This window comes from Pavona decussata, unplaced genomic scaffold, assembly GCF_977016875.1.
Source record: "Pavona decussata unplaced genomic scaffold, jaPavDecu1.1 SCAFFOLD_69, whole genome shotgun sequence".
Lineage (NCBI taxonomy): Eukaryota > Metazoa > Cnidaria > Anthozoa > Scleractinia > Agariciidae > Pavona > Pavona decussata.
This window is the reverse complement of record NW_028145488.1, coordinates 158,722-174,255: the sequence shown is the minus strand read 5'-3', so window position 1 is coordinate 174,255 and position 15,534 is coordinate 158,722. Positions and strand designations below refer to the sequence as shown.

At 43.4% G+C, this 15,534-nt stretch overlaps 1 protein-coding gene and 1 pseudogene across 1 annotated transcript in view; both read left to right on the top strand.

The window, feature by feature from the left end:
* LOC146477626 (cubilin-like) overlaps positions 1-15,534 on the top strand; it is an 89,637-nt gene that overhangs the window by 64,353 nt on the left and 9,750 nt on the right. The window lies entirely within an intron of this gene.
* LOC146477628 (uncharacterized) lies at positions 9,835-14,996 on the top strand (annotated as a pseudogene).

The window sequence follows — 15,534 nt, the reverse complement described above, 5'->3', positions numbered from 1 at the left end:
AATTGACTAATGCATTAACTACTAAATAATTATAGAACAACGAGAGGAGAGAAGTCAACTTAATTCTTGACAGGAACAACTCATTCTCTGTTCTAGTGCATTTTGGGAACAAAACTACGAAAACTTAAAAAAAAACATTAGCCTAACATTTTTCAAGTTTCAACCCATTCCAACCTACTCTGTCTCTGGCCATAATATAGGGGCACTAATATTAGGGGCACTAATCGACAATTTTATTCCACTGGGGTGATTGTAAAAAAAAAATCGAAAAAACAAACAAAAAAACAAAACAAAAACAAAACCAAAAAAAATTAGACACTAATTTTTTGTTTCTGTTGTCAGACAAACATTTTGGGGTTTTGAAATGACATCAAATTTGTGTGATACTTCCCCTCTAACTCCTACCAAAAGCAGTTTAGATTCGAGGGTAATTTATGAAAGTCCGTTAACCGGCGAAGTCATCAACAAGAAATTGTGCGATAAATTAGAGTGCTATCGCTAACACTTGTGATCCTCGAGTTTTACACCAAGCAGCCTGGTTCATCTCCAGCTATTCAGTTCAACGGGTCGGAATACTGACATTCGGCTTGAGGCATGTACAGTCTGGGTATCTGTAAATCGCCGACCGGATGGCTGCGGATGGCGGATGCTGATGGCGGATGAAAAAATGCGAACGACAAAATAAGTAATAAATAAAAAAATGAAATAAAATAAAAAGTATAAATATATAAATATACAGATTAACAAGAAGAAAAAAATTAAATGGAAAATGACAACGACAATTAACAAAGGACTAACGTTACCCGAAAAAAACCACCAGTAAACAAAGAACGGTGCTGAGACTTAAAGAGACCACTAAACCAATCATCAATTTGCTTTAAGTCGGTAGTCTTCAGGGTCGAGTTAAGCGCCTCTATATCGCTTGGCCACCAGATGTCCGCATACAAAATGACTACCCCGATAGCCATAGAAATGATTCACATAAATCAATGAACTGAAACAGTTTATTATCAGTGACACTCACAACATTGACATACTTATAAATCACGGTTAAATCAAGGTGATATCGAACGTCGATAATCAATAAAAAAACGTTTGTTCCATGGCAGGTGTGGCAAGTCCTTTGGTACAAGTAACGCAACAGTGTAAGCTAATATAAACAACTGCAGCAAGGAGCCTACTGAATGAACTCCTGCTGTAACATTCAAATTATTGGCAACTAGAACAAAACAAAATCTGCTAATGACACTCAGCTATTGCCCGAAGGAATTTTTTGCGCCTTTAATGCTAGCTTCGAAACTGAAGTATTCGATTCCGACGCGTTATCTCCCCAAATGAAGTTCCCGCTTAGGCCACGCCCAACCACTTAGCGGAACGATTCAGCTTGATGCGCTGATTAATGATTATTCTCTTAAGGCGGGGGTACACCTGAAAAACAGGGCCTTTTTCCAACAATTCTCACATGTAGAATTTAATTTCAAACCATAGCAACCTAAACATCACTGTAAAGCTTGTAGAACAAAGTTTCAGAAAAAAAAAATTTTTGTGTCCCAAAGCCCATTGTAACATGACACCAAACGATTAAACAAACCACCTGCTGGGTCCTACCAGTGATCACTTGAGAAAACATAACTCCTCCTAGATTTGATGGCCATGAATGGTTTCTGCATCTTTTTAAAGCAAACAAATAACTTAGTGTTATAAGCAGAGGGAATTTTTAAGTATTAAAAACACTTGTTATGATGGTCAACTGAAGTTAGCCCTATGAAACCACCATGATTTTCTTTACGATAACTTTGAGCACATCCATCATATGGGAAGATCCTTACCTTATCTCACAAAACTCAATGAGACAAGCAGTCCCTGAAAATTTAAGGTCAATAGCTTAAATTCTTCTTGAGTTATCTTTTCTCAAGCGCAAAAGTACCACAGTTTGAGAAATTTAACTTTAAAGTTCACAAATAGAATGAAAAAGCAATATTGTTTGCAATTTACAGTGGCAATTGCTGAAAACCAAAAAATAACAACTCTCGTTGCCATGGAAACGGTATTTAAGCGTCACACCTGTTGCTGAGAAATGCCCTGTTTCCTCTAAAATATCGCAAAAACCGCCCAAAACGCTTCGCAATGTAAACTTTAATAGTTAAAGTTTCTAATTTTAAAGAAAACGAAAAATGCCTTTTTTGACAAAATTCTGGTAGACCCCCGCCTTAATTATATCAGGAATACCCTCTTAGGGTTAAAAAAAAAAAAAAAAAGATGTGAATTAATGAAGAGAGGGCCACGCTCTTTGGTTCTCAATCCGCCTACATTGCACGGACAAACCTAAATTCACTCTTAGAAAGGCACGATGCTGGTCTGAGAAATAATTCATCACCTCATGAGGTATTTGTATATGCAATAGGACTACATGCTGTCCAATTTGGAAATAATTGGATGAGAAAAATTCCGAGGACTGGCAAATTGGACGAGGCCGTAGGCCGAGTCCAATTTGGCAGTCCGAGGAATTTTTTGAATCCAATTATTTCCAAATTGGACAAGCATGTAGTCGTATTACCTATTAATTATATTGTGTATTATTTAAGGGTAAAAAATAATGCTGATTTTGTCAGGAATATATTATTTCAAAACATAGACAATAATGCACAGAATTGATTTTTATTGTTAAAGAATATTGCAATACAATTCAATGATTTAAATATGAATTCACAACGACTCTGTATGAAAATTACCATGATAATGTCTTATGAAAGCATTCTTAATGTGCAATGACTGCAATTGTATCTCAAATATCAATTTTGAGGGATGACTCGAAGAGGCATCACAAAAAAAATTAACAAAAACAATGACTGCGATTAATATGCAAATTTAAAAGGTAGCAAATTAATTCTACAAATATTACATCATGGTAAACAGAATGTCATAGCATGGGTTACAATGATAAAATCAAAGAGGTCTACTCATTCTTTTTTTTGCAATCCCTCGTATGCTGGAAGTCCTGGAAAACCGCCATAGATGTTTACGGTGCCTGTGAAGGTATTCTGAATGGTTAATGACTGTTGCAGACTCTGGTTTATTTTTGAGGGCTGAAGGGGCAGCTTTCCATTATTTGGTTTTATACCGCTGATAATTTCGGACAATTCTCTGGACTGGTTTTCATCATCTCCTTCATAAGAATTCAGGCTTTGAATGTTCCTGTGTCCCGTCACATCCATGATTTTATCTCTTAGGACGCCAGCACTTTTCAGCTTCTGTACACAGGTTTTTCTGCTTGAATGATTGGAGATCTTTTTTCCAGTCGCTGCTGACAAACCAGACTTCTCAGCCATAACTTTCATAATGTTTCCAATTTTGTGCTCTCCCATTTGCTGTCTACTGAACCAGACATCGGTCTTTGGCTTTGGAATGACTCCCAGATAGAACGGACCGGTGGTTCTTAGATCAGGAGGTCTTCGCTGCAATAGCTCTTCAAATAACATAACTGGGCACCGTTCACCGCCAGTTGCGAACATCTTAGGCTGAGCAGCTCTGTGAGTGACGCCAAGGTTTTTTAAATGTCGGTCGAGCGAGGCTTGCATTACGCGCCAAGCTATCCGGCTTATACTCTTCTCCATCCTTTTTGCGTACTTCGGCAAAGAACTTGCATAGAACTGCGTCTAGTTCTTCGAGCGGAATATCCTCCAAAAGTCGTTCTTCCCCACGAGCGATTTTCCATGAGTTGAAAACATTTCTGGGTGTTTTTGTTCTGGTTTGCGAGTCTCATTTTCTCTAAATCATCTCCCTCTATGTTGGAAACCTGCCGCCTATTTCTTCCATTTCTTTTTGAACAGCTTCATCAAAAAGCTCGAAGGAAACCCCAAAATTTGGCAAATTACTCGCCATTTTGGAAAGTGTTTACCAGTGACTTTTCTTCGCGCTGCTACAGCGAATCCGTGCTGGATCCTGATTGGTTCAATTTTGATTTTATTGTTTTTCGCGCATTTTAATTGGTCGAGAATGAGCTGTCCAAATTAATTGGTAATTTGGACAGTCGAGTTTTGTATATGAAAAACAAATATCTTCGGTATCCAAATTAATAGTTAATTTGGATCGGTATCCAAATTAACAAATAATACAATGGTTGCTTGAATGGGATTTCTGACTAGCAATATAATTAGACAAAAAACTCCAAGGAAATAAGGCTTCCTTGCCTGAACACACTGTACATTGCAGTGAAAATACACATTCGATTGCTTTCGATATTCCATATTATTTTGAATAAAAGATTTCATCATGTTGGAGACAATAATTAAATCTCCTGGGGGCGGGGCTATTTGTCCAACAGGCTTCAGTGGTGCCGAACAGCCGTAACAAGTGCTAATTACCTGCGGAGGACATAAGGTCAGGGGATAAACCACGAAGGGCCCATAACTTGGTGATGGGTATGCCGTTTTTCTGTAAGGGCTATGAAGGCTTGGCGTTGGTTCATAGTGTGGTCCATGAAGGTGGGTGACGGTGGCCACAGGTGGGTGTGGTGTGATTGTTGGTCGTGTGGAGAGCGGTGTTATACCGTTAGAACAGGCTGCGCCTGTCTTAACATGCATAGACTGTTGCTCTGTTGATTGATTTGCCTGTGAGAACGCCATATTTGCCCTCTGCACTGTAGTCACTGTCTTAGTTCGGGATGTCTTGGACCTAACTCCCATTCGTCGCACTGTTGATGGCCTTTCCAGGTCACCTTTTCTTCCAACTGTCTTGGAACTGTCACTCTTTACAAAGCCCGTGGCTGTTATTATTTGGGGACTTCGTCTGTACCAGGTCAGCTCTGTGTCAAGTGCACCGCATTTTTCGGCCACAGCTAAAGAGTGACAGCAAATCTTTGCAGACTTGTACCTTTCGCCCTGATAGCAAACGACTTTTCCATTTGATTGTTGAAACACGTAGTATGGTCTTCCACCGCTGTCATTTCTAACAACGAGGGAATGTTCCTGTTGTGATAGCGCTTGAACTATCGCTCCTTCGCTCCCCAACAAGTTTGACGCCTAAATGTACATGTCTTTTAGCAACAGGAGAGGTATGCCCGCCAGCCCTGACGTTTCAGGATCAACTGAAAGAGGACAAGACTGCTGTGACTGATCCAATTCAGGGTATCCCTAGACCCATCCTGGGAGGTCATCATCTTGGTTCAGTGACGGTAGTTGAGTTTTCCAGAATTTCTGCAAAGCGACTTCCCTTTGGTTGGTGTTCATCTTACACCATTTCTCTGGTGGAATCTGCAAACTTTTGAATTCCTCCGAATGCATATATGGGCCCGGTTGAGAATGGCTGCCTCGCAATCGCGCTTCTGCTGCGTAATCAATTTCTCCATCACCATGCAAAAATGTGACATTTCATTCGGCTGGTAGTTCACTGCTCTTTTAATTACCGCGTTTCCTGACTCGGGCAGATTGTTAAAGTACGGCTCTGGTGGATCTCCAAGGCCCCATTCCTTTGAACAGGCTTGAGAAAGTTTGCCATGAAAAGAGCTTGCCTGTTAAAACAAGCTTTAGGTAGATTATCTTTGTTCGAGTTCTTACAACGTTGTGAAAAATCGTAAATAAGTTTTCTAGGTTCTCAAACTTGAAAATTCCGAAGGTAGGACACCAAACCACCCTAATTTAGAGTGGCTGGTAAACCATGCTAAAGGAATTTCATTAAAATTCGTTGAAAATGGTGTTATTGTTGAATAGCTAAACTGCATGAAAAGTAAAAAGGGGCCACGTTGTCTTGTGGTTATAGACCTCAAAAGGTCAATAGTATGGTCCATTTGGCCTTTCTTCGTGTTGTCATGGCTACAACTTCTTAACACATTCACTTTTTCAGGATGAAAGGCATAGAGCTTTTAAGATTTTAAGACACAATTGGGGAAGATTCTATCAAGCCGCCTCATTCGTTGATTTGAGTGTTTAGATTTGCACCATTAAGTTTGAGGATTAACAAGCGTTACCTTGTTTGAAATGTAATCATGGAACTTTGACGACTGGCTGTGAAGGAGATGTTCTTTCTCTGTTGTGTTCCAGACATCTTTGAAACACTCCAACTGAGTAAGGAATTCATCTCCTGTTCCTGCATCGACAAGTCCTGTGAATTGAAAAAGTGCTAAACCTAGGGTGTTAACATGATCATCCTTGTCTTTGTTTTTAAACATTTATCAACGACAACAACAACAACAACAACAACAACAACAACAAAAAGCTTTATTTGCATGACTATAACAAATACGGTGTTGCAAAAGCTAATTATGGCTAATTATTGATTCGTTAACTAATTCCTAAGATAACTTAAAATAGAAGAAAATAAATAAAATTAAAAATAATAAATAAAGTAATGAAGTCTTTGCTTATTTTAAACTATTCATACAGTAGAAGTAATCATTCTTCAGAGAAGTTTATCTCTCAATTCGAAGCACGAGGAAACAAATGAAGTTAATTGAGCGTCTATATACGATAGTAAAGTTTCTTTTACTAATAGTCGTGTAAATGGAAGCCTAGGTTCTATTTTAGTAAAGAAGATATCTCTCAAAGAAGAGTAACTTGGGCAATCTAACAAAAAATGAATTTTTTGTGAGTTTTGAAGGGTTTGGTGCCAATAAGAGATATATTTCTTTTTCATACCATCTATGTGTTGTTTGATATTATTTTAATTCAATGTGTAATAATTAAAGTTGGGGAAATTATAGTATTCACTCATCTTCATGACACCAGAGTAAAAACTAGTTTGACCGTTATAATGAAGGTCAACAGATATTCTTAGGAATTGTTTTACTATAGACTGTTCATCCTTTCCTTGGAGGTAGTGTACGTAATTAAGTATCTTTTTATTAATGTCAACGATTAGAGGAAATCTGCCAAGTTCAGCTCTACATGCAACGTTGGTTGACTTATTATGTACTTCTAAATAGGGTTTACAGAAATGTAAATGTGTTTTTTTTTTCAATTCCGGAGCGTTCCCACGACTTAAAATCTGATTTAACAAAGGCACCCCACACCTCTCTATTGTAGGTTAGAATTGGCTGAATCATTGTTAATCAATGTTAATCGCTAAGGTGGGAGGCGGGGTAAGGATTTCGATGTCCCATTGATTTAAATCTGTTTCGAAACAAAAATTTCGCGTTCATTTGTTACATGTGGGTAGGGAATTTGTAAAGTCTGGCTCCAAAGCAAAAATGTTAAAGCCCACATACAATAGATACCTTCTTCCTTGCTCTTCTTCTTTATTCCACCAAGAACACCTGCCAGAAACTCTGCTTGCAGTCCGTGCAGGATTAACTTTAATTCCTCTTTACAGTTGTCTTTAAAATCGGTGAAGCACCTTAGGTGAAGAGCATGATAAAAATTTCTCTGTAATGGCTGGGTTAAGGCTTCTTCGCCATCGGTTCCGAAAGCAAGGACTGCCGCCATATCCTTGTTCATCTCTACTAACTTTGAAAAGAAGAAGTTGTAGCTTTCAAAAGTTTTACGTTGATGAAGCAACATCGGCCCAATCATCATTGGGTGTTCCCCTTTTTTACGACCCACCAACATGAGGCTATTATATGTAATGACTGTCTGATGAAATTTCCCCATAAATGTGGGATCGGCTCCAGGTACAGAGAACTTTTGTGGAGTTGGTACAGACCCTTACTATATCTCTCAGTTGCCAATTGAATCCAAGCACCACACGAAGTTCTGGTCCAGTAACTTCTCGTATGAATGCATTTAAAAAAAGCTGTGGAAACACCCTTCCTGAGTTTACTAATCCTGTCTGTTTGGCAAATGAGTTTGGTGAATTTTTTATCAAGAAAATTGATTTAATTTTGAAGAACATTGATGCTATCAATGTGGAGCCTCCTCTTCTGGACTATTACTGCGGTGATGTGAAATTAAGTCAATTTTCTGAATTGTCTGAAAACAAGGTAGGTCAATTAATTGAATGTTCTTCGAACGCTACATGTCAACTGGATCCTTTACCAACATGGCTTTTCAAACTTTGCATTATTGCCCTGGCTTCTAAAGTCACTGATCTTGTGAATCACTCATTGACCAGGGGCTATGTACCTGATCAGAGGAAAACTGCACTAGTTACTCCTTTACAAAAGAAGGATGGAAACGATACTGATTTCAAGAATTATAGACCAGTTAGTAACCTGCCATTTATTTCGAAAATTGTTGAAAAAGCTGTTGTCGATCAACTTCTACGTCATTGCGAAGAAAATGCTCTACTACCGGACTGTCAGTCAGCCTATCGTCGTTTTTAGTCCACTGAGACTGCCCTTCTTAAAGTCCAGAATGACATTTTGTTTAATATAGATAAGCAAGAAGTTACTCTTTTGATTCTTTTGGACCTTAGTGCAGCATTTGATACAGTTGACCACTCTTTGCTGCTGAATACTTTAGAACACGACTTTGGTGTAACGGACACCGCTCTTGTGTGGTTTCAGTCTTACTTATCAGAAAGGAAGCAATGCATTGTTATAGAGAACAATCTCTCTGATTAATTCAACTTGTCTCGTGGAATACCTCAGGGAAGCTGACTGGGCCCCGTCCTTTTTCTTCTTTAAGGGTCTAAATTGTTTGAAGTCTTAAGAAAACACTTTCCATCTGTACATGCCTTTGCAGACGATACCCAGAATTACTTTTCTTTTAAACCGGAATCACAGCTGGCTCAGGATAATGCAGTTAGTACGATTGAAAAGTGTGTCGCTGATATTCGTGCCCGGATGGTCTCTTATCGTCTTATGATAAATGAATCTAAAACTGAATTTCTGATTATCGGCTCCCATGGTCAGCCGTCCAAAATAAACATCAATTCTATAATGGTTGGGGACGCCATCATTGAACCTGTAAAGAGTACCAGAAATCTGGGATCTTGGTTTGATGAGCACATGGCGATGGACATTCACATTGGAAACATTTGTAACAAAGCTTTTAAGGGTCTTTACAGCATTAGACAAATAAGAAAATTTCTTTCCAATGAGGCCACCAAAATATTAATTCATGCTTTTGTGACATCTCACCTGGATTATTGCAACTTTCTCCTTTCTGGACTTCCAAAATATCAACTGGATCGGCTCCAAAAAGTCCTCAATGCTGCAGCTAGAGTCGTCTGTGTAGTACCCAAATTTAATCACATTTCACCCTATCTAAAAGATCTTCACTGGTTACCCGTAGAGTTTCGGATCGAATTCAAAATACTACTACTTTTTTTCAAAGCGTTAAATGGTATCGCTCCACGTTATATTTGTGATATTATCAGGGAAAAGGCATCAATCAGAAGCTCTTTGAGATCTAATGGCCTCACTTTGTTAGAGGCCGGCCTCGAACCAAATGTAAGACGTCTGGTGATCGAGCATTCGCTTTTGCTCGTCCATCCAAGTGGAATAAGCTTCCTCTGGCAATTAGGACTGCCAAGAACTTAAATACGTTCAAGAAACACTTGAAGACATTTTTGTTTAAAAAAGCATATGGCATCTGATTATTCCCTACCATGTTTATTTTATTTCTTACTTTTTTGTTTGATTGATTATTCTTAAATTTTATATTTTATTGATTTTGACTAATTTTTTCGATTTTATATTGTAAGTGCTTTTGAATATCATACAAAAACGCTATATAAATTAATTATTATTCATAACACGCCTAATGATATGCGAAACTGAAATACATTAAATTAACATATCCCTTGTGATTCAATGCACGCAGGCATGTGCACAATGGTGTTCCAAGGGTATAAATACTGAGTCGAAGCAGAATAACACTCCTTTCGTGCTTAGTCTCAGCCAGCGGAACAGTGAACGACATCTCTTCAGTTTTCGACCCACGCGAATTTTCTAGAATTATGGCTGAAGCTCCAGCGCCGGGAGTACAATTTTCTCAACCGCTAGTAAACCCTCCAGCACAAGGGCCACAAGTTCCACAAGTTGCACCAGCTGCTCAAGCTCCACAAGCCGCGCACGTGGCACAGGCTGCTTCAGTTCCACAAGCTGTGCAAGTTGCACAAGCTGCTCAAGTTCTACCAGCCGCACAAGGTGTACCAGTGCCACAGGCTGCACAAGCGGCGGGTCAAAATGATGCCCAAAATGTTGCTGCCGGCGGTCAAAACGAACTCGAGATTTTGTATTTTTTACCACGTGCGGTCGCAGGGGTAAGTTTTCTCACCAGGATTTATAAGTTGGGTGTAGTCCCGGGGGTGAGTTTTCTCTCTCCAGGATTTATACGCCGGGTGTAGTCCCGGGGGTGAGTTTTCTCACCAGGATTTATACGCCGGGTGTAGTCCCGGGGGTGAGTTTTCTCACCAGGATTTATACGCCGGGTGTAGTCCCGGGGGTGAGTTTTCTCTCTCCAGGATTTATACGCCGGGTGTAGTCCCGGCGGTGAGTTTTCTCACCAGGATTTATACGCCGGGTGTAGTCCCGGGGGTGAGTTTTCTCACCAGGATTTATACGCCGGGTGTAGTCCCGGGGGTGAGTTTTCTCACCAGGATTTATACGCCGGGTGTAGTCCCGGGGGTGAGTTTTCTCACCAGGATTTATACGCTGAGTGTAGTCCCGGGGGTGAGTTTTCTCACCAGGATTTATACGCCGGATGTAGTCCCGGGGGTGAGTTTTCTCTCACCAGGATTTATACGCCGGGTGTAGTCCCGGGGGTGGGTTTTCTCACCAGGATTTATACGCCGGGTGTAGTCCCGAGGGTGAGTTTTCTCACCAGGATTTATACGCTGAGTGTAGTCCCGGGGGTGAGTTTTCTCACCAGGATTTATACGCCGGATGTAGTCCCGGGGGTGAGTTTTCTCTCACCAGGATTTATACGCCGGGTGTAGTCCCGGGGGTGGGTTTTCTCACCAGGATTTATACGCCGGGTGTAGTCCCGGGGGTGAGTTTTCTCACCAGGATTTATACGCTGAGTGTAGTCCCGGGGGTGAGTTTTCTCACCAGGATTTATACGCCGGATGTAGTCCCGGGGGTGAGTTTTCTCTCACCAGGATTTATACGCCGGGTGTAGTCCCGAGGGTGAGTTTTCTCACCAGGATTTATACGCTGAGTGTAGTCCCGGGGGTGAGTTTTCTCACCAGGATTTATACGCCGGATGTAGTCCCGGGGGTGAGTTTTCTCTCACCAGGATTTATACGCCGGGTGTAGTCCCGGGGGTGGGTTTTCTCACCAGGATTTATACGCCGGGTGTAGTCCCGAGGGTGAGTTTTCTCACCAGCATTTATACGCGAGCTGAGTCCCGGGGGTGAGTTTTTTCTCACCAGGATTTATACGCCAGGTGTAGTCCCGGGGGTGAGTTTTCTCTCACCAGGATTTATACGCCGGGTGTAGTCCCGGGGGTTGGTTTTCTCACCAGGATTTATACGCCGGGTGTAGTCCCGAGGGTGAGTTTTCTCACCAGGATTTATACGTCAGGTGTAGTCCCAGGGGTGAGTTTTCTCACCAGGATTTATACGCCGGGTGTAGTCCCGGGGGTGAGTTTTCTCACCAGGATTTATACGCCGGGTGTAGTCCCGGGGGTGAGTTTTCTCACCAGGATTTATACGCCGGGTGTAGTCCCGGGGGTGAGTTTTCTCTCTCCAGGATTTATACGCCGGGTGTAGTCCCGGCGGTGAGTTTTCTCACCAGGATTTATACGCCGGGTGTAGTCCCGGGGGTGAGTTTTCTCACCAGGATTTATACGCCGGGTGTAGTCCCGGGGGTGAGTTTTCTCACCAGGATTTATACGCCGGGTGTAGTCCCGGGGGTGAGTTTTCTCACCAGGATTTATACGCTGAGTGTAGTCCCGGGGGTGAGTTTTCTCACCAGGATTTATACGCCGGATGTAGTCCCGGGGGTGAGTTTTCTCTCACCAGGATTTATACGCCGGGTGTAGTCCCGGGGGTGGGTTTTCTCACCAGGATTTATACGCCGGGTGTAGTCCCGAGGGTGAGTTTTCTCACCAGGATTTATACGCTGAGTGTAGTCCCGGGGGTGAGTTTTCTCACCAGGATTTATACGCCGGATGTAGTCCCGGGGGTGAGTTTTCTCTCACCAGGATTTATACGCCGGGTGTAGTCCCGGGGGTGGGTTTTCTCACCAGGATTTATACGCCGGGTGTAGTCCCGGGGGTGAGTTTTCTCACCAGGATTTATACGCTGAGTGTAGTCCCGGGGGTGAGTTTTCTCACCAGGATTTATACGCCGGATGTAGTCCCGGGGGTGAGTTTTCTCTCACCAGGATTTATACGCCGGGTGTAGTCCCGAGGGTGAGTTTTCTCACCAGGATTTATACGCTGAGTGTAGTCCCGGGGGTGAGTTTTCTCACCAGGATTTATACGCCGGATGTAGTCCCGGGGGTGAGTTTTCTCTCACCAGGATTTATACGCCGGGTGTAGTCCCGGGGGTGGGTTTTCTCACCAGGATTTATACGCCGGGTGTAGTCCCGAGGGTGAGTTTTCTCACCAGGATTTATACGTCAGGTGTAGTCCCAGGGGTGAGTTTTCTCACCAGGATTTATACGCCGGGTGTAGTTCCGAGGGTGAGTTTTCTCACCAGGATTTATACGTCGGGTGTAGTCCCGGGGGTGAGTTTTGTCACCAGGATCTATACGCCGGGTGTAGTCCCGGGGGTGGGTTTTCTCACCAGGATTTATACGCCGGGTGTAGTCCCGAGGGTGAGTTTTCTCACCTGGATTTATACGCTTGGTGTAGTCCCGGGGGTGAGTTTTCTCTCACCAGGATTTATACGCCGGGTGTAGTCCCGGGGGTGAGTTTTCTCTCACCAGGATTTATACGCCGGGTGTAGTCCCGGGGGTTGGTTTTCTTACCAGGATTTATACGCCGGGTGTAGTCCCGAGGGTGAGTTTTCTCACCAGGATTTATACGCCGGATGTAGTCCCGGGGGTGAGTTTTCTCTCACCAGGATTTATACGCCGGGTGTAGTCCCGGGGGTGGGTTTTCTCACCAGGATTTATACGCCGGGTGTAGTCCCGAGGGTGAGTTTTCTCACCAGCATTTGTACGCCAGCTGAGTCCCGGGGGTGAGTTTTCTCTCACCAGGATTTATACGCCGGGTGTAGTCCCGGGGGTGAGTTTTCTCTCACCAGGATTTATACGCCGGGTGTAGTCCCGGGGGTTGGTTTTCTCACCAGGATTTATACGCCGGGTGTAGTCCCGAGGGTGAGTTTTCTCACCAGGATTTATACGTCGGGTGTAGTCCCAGGGGTGAGTTTTCTCACCAGGATTTATACGCCGGGTGTAGTTCCGAGGGTGAGTTTTCTCACCAGGATTTATACGTCGGGTGTAGTCCCGGGGGTGGGTTTTGTCACCAGGATTTATACGCCGGGTGTAGTCCCGAGGGTGAGTTTTCTCACCTGGATTTATACGCCGGGTGTAGTCCCGGGGGTGAGTTTTCTCTCACCAGGATTTATACGCCGGGTGTAGTCCCGGGGGTGAGTTTTCTCTCACCAGGATTTATACGCCGGGTGTAGTCCCGGGGGTTGGTTTTCTTACCAGGATTTATACGCCGGGTGTAGTCCCGAGGGTGAGTTTTCTCACCAGGATTTATACGCTGGGTGTAGTCCCGGGGGTGAGTTTTCTCTCACCAGGATTTATACGCCGGGTGTAGTCCCGGGGGTGGGTCTTCTTACCAGGATTTATACGCCGGGTGTAGTCCCGAGGGTGAGTTTTCTCACCAGGATTTATACGTCGGGTGTAGTCCCAGGGGTGAGTTTTCTCACCAGGATTTATACGCCGGGTGTAGTTCCGAGGGTGAGTTTTCTCACCAGGATTTATACGTCGGGTGTAGTCCCGGGGGTGGGTTTTGTCACCAGGATTTATACGCCGGGTGTAGTCCCGAGGGTGAGTTTTCTCACCTGGATTTATACGCCGGGTGTAGTCCCGGGGGTGAGTTTTCTCTCACCAGGATTTATACGCCGGGTGTAGTCCCGGGGGTGAGTTTTCTCTCACCAGGATTTATACGCCGGGTGTAGTCCCGGGGGTTGGTTTTCTTACCAGGATTTATACGCCGGGTGTAGTCCCGAGGGTGAGTTTTCTCACCAGGATTTATACGCTGGGTGTAGTCCCGGGGGTGAGTTTTCTCTCACCAGGATTTATACGCCGGGTGTAGTCCCGGGGGTGGGTCTTCTTACCAGGATTTATACGCCGGGTGTAGTCCCGAGGGTGAGTTTTCTCACCAAGATTTATACGCCGGCTGTAATTCCGGGGGTTAGGTTTCTCACTAGGGTTTATACGCCGGGTGTAGTCCCGGGGGTGAGGTTTCTCATCAGGATTTATACGCTGTCTCTTGGCACGAACCGAGAACCCGCCGGGTATATTTGTTGAAGATATAGATACGCCATGTAATGTTACAAGGGCAAAGACTCACTAGGTATGCTCCGTCAGGGAGTATAGTTATCAGCTTTACTAGTCATGGCGTGTTTGTTGCTTGGGAATTTTTTTTTTCCTTTTTAGAGGTTACAGGCTGAAGTCCTGAAGTTAACCCAGACGGTTGAGACAATGACTAGATCATCTGTGGAGAACTCCCTAATGAAGATTATGGCCTACGCATCTCGTCCCCTACCAGATTTCAATACATATGAAGCCTTTGAGATGCTAGAATCGCTTCAAACTTACGGCTCAAGATACCAAGCATGACCGCCAGAATTTTTATCGTTTGGTTTACCAAACAGTCCGTGGAAAGCTCCATGTGCCTCGGGATCAATTTAGAATTCTCGTCCTGCCCCTTTTGGGCGATAAAGTTCATGAAAAGATCTTCGATTGTGTGGCGAAGGTAGAGAAACACTATCGTTCGAGGGACCGGGCCGGGACGGCAGCTGTGTCTCCCTATTACTGGGAAGGCCGGAAGAGAAATGTCAGAGATTTCCTGAGCAATCCGGGAAGGCCTATGTCGTGTTTCCCCTGTTGTAAACTTGGCCACATTAAACGATTCTGCGAGGCAAGAAAAAGGGATCTTTCTGAGAACATGGGGCTGCAGAAGAATGACACCTCTCCGGCGTCAGCCGCAAAATAAAGTGTGAACTTTTCGCAGACAACATATGTTAAGTTGCTTTAGGTTTTCTGTTTGGGTAATAAACGTATCTTCAATTCAGTCATGTCTTATGTGAGTGTTTTTCTCTTCATTAGTAATAAACTCAATAGTCTCAGAGTTTTGATAGCTTTGAAAACAGGGTCTCTAGTTACCCTCCCAGGATTACTGGGTCAGAGCTGTCATCTCTCTGCTGACTACTTTGGGGGTTTCACCCGTGGGAATAATACCTTTTGTTCTTGATGTTTTTCCCTAGGAAATCATTTCATGGTCTTGGGAATATGGCAAGAACTTTGATAACGCTATCAGTCTGGGGTGAATGCAATTCAATGGGTAGACTCCATGAGGAACTCCATAGCGGTCAGCGGCGAGATGACAGCACGTGAACTAATGCAAAAGGTCACGCGTGTGGAGCAAGGCGAGATTGTAGGGGATGTAAATGAGTTGTCTTTCCGAGACCCCAGTAATTTTAGAGCTGGAGAGCTTCACGCTCACTACTCGTTTTGGGAGAAAGTCGTGGAAC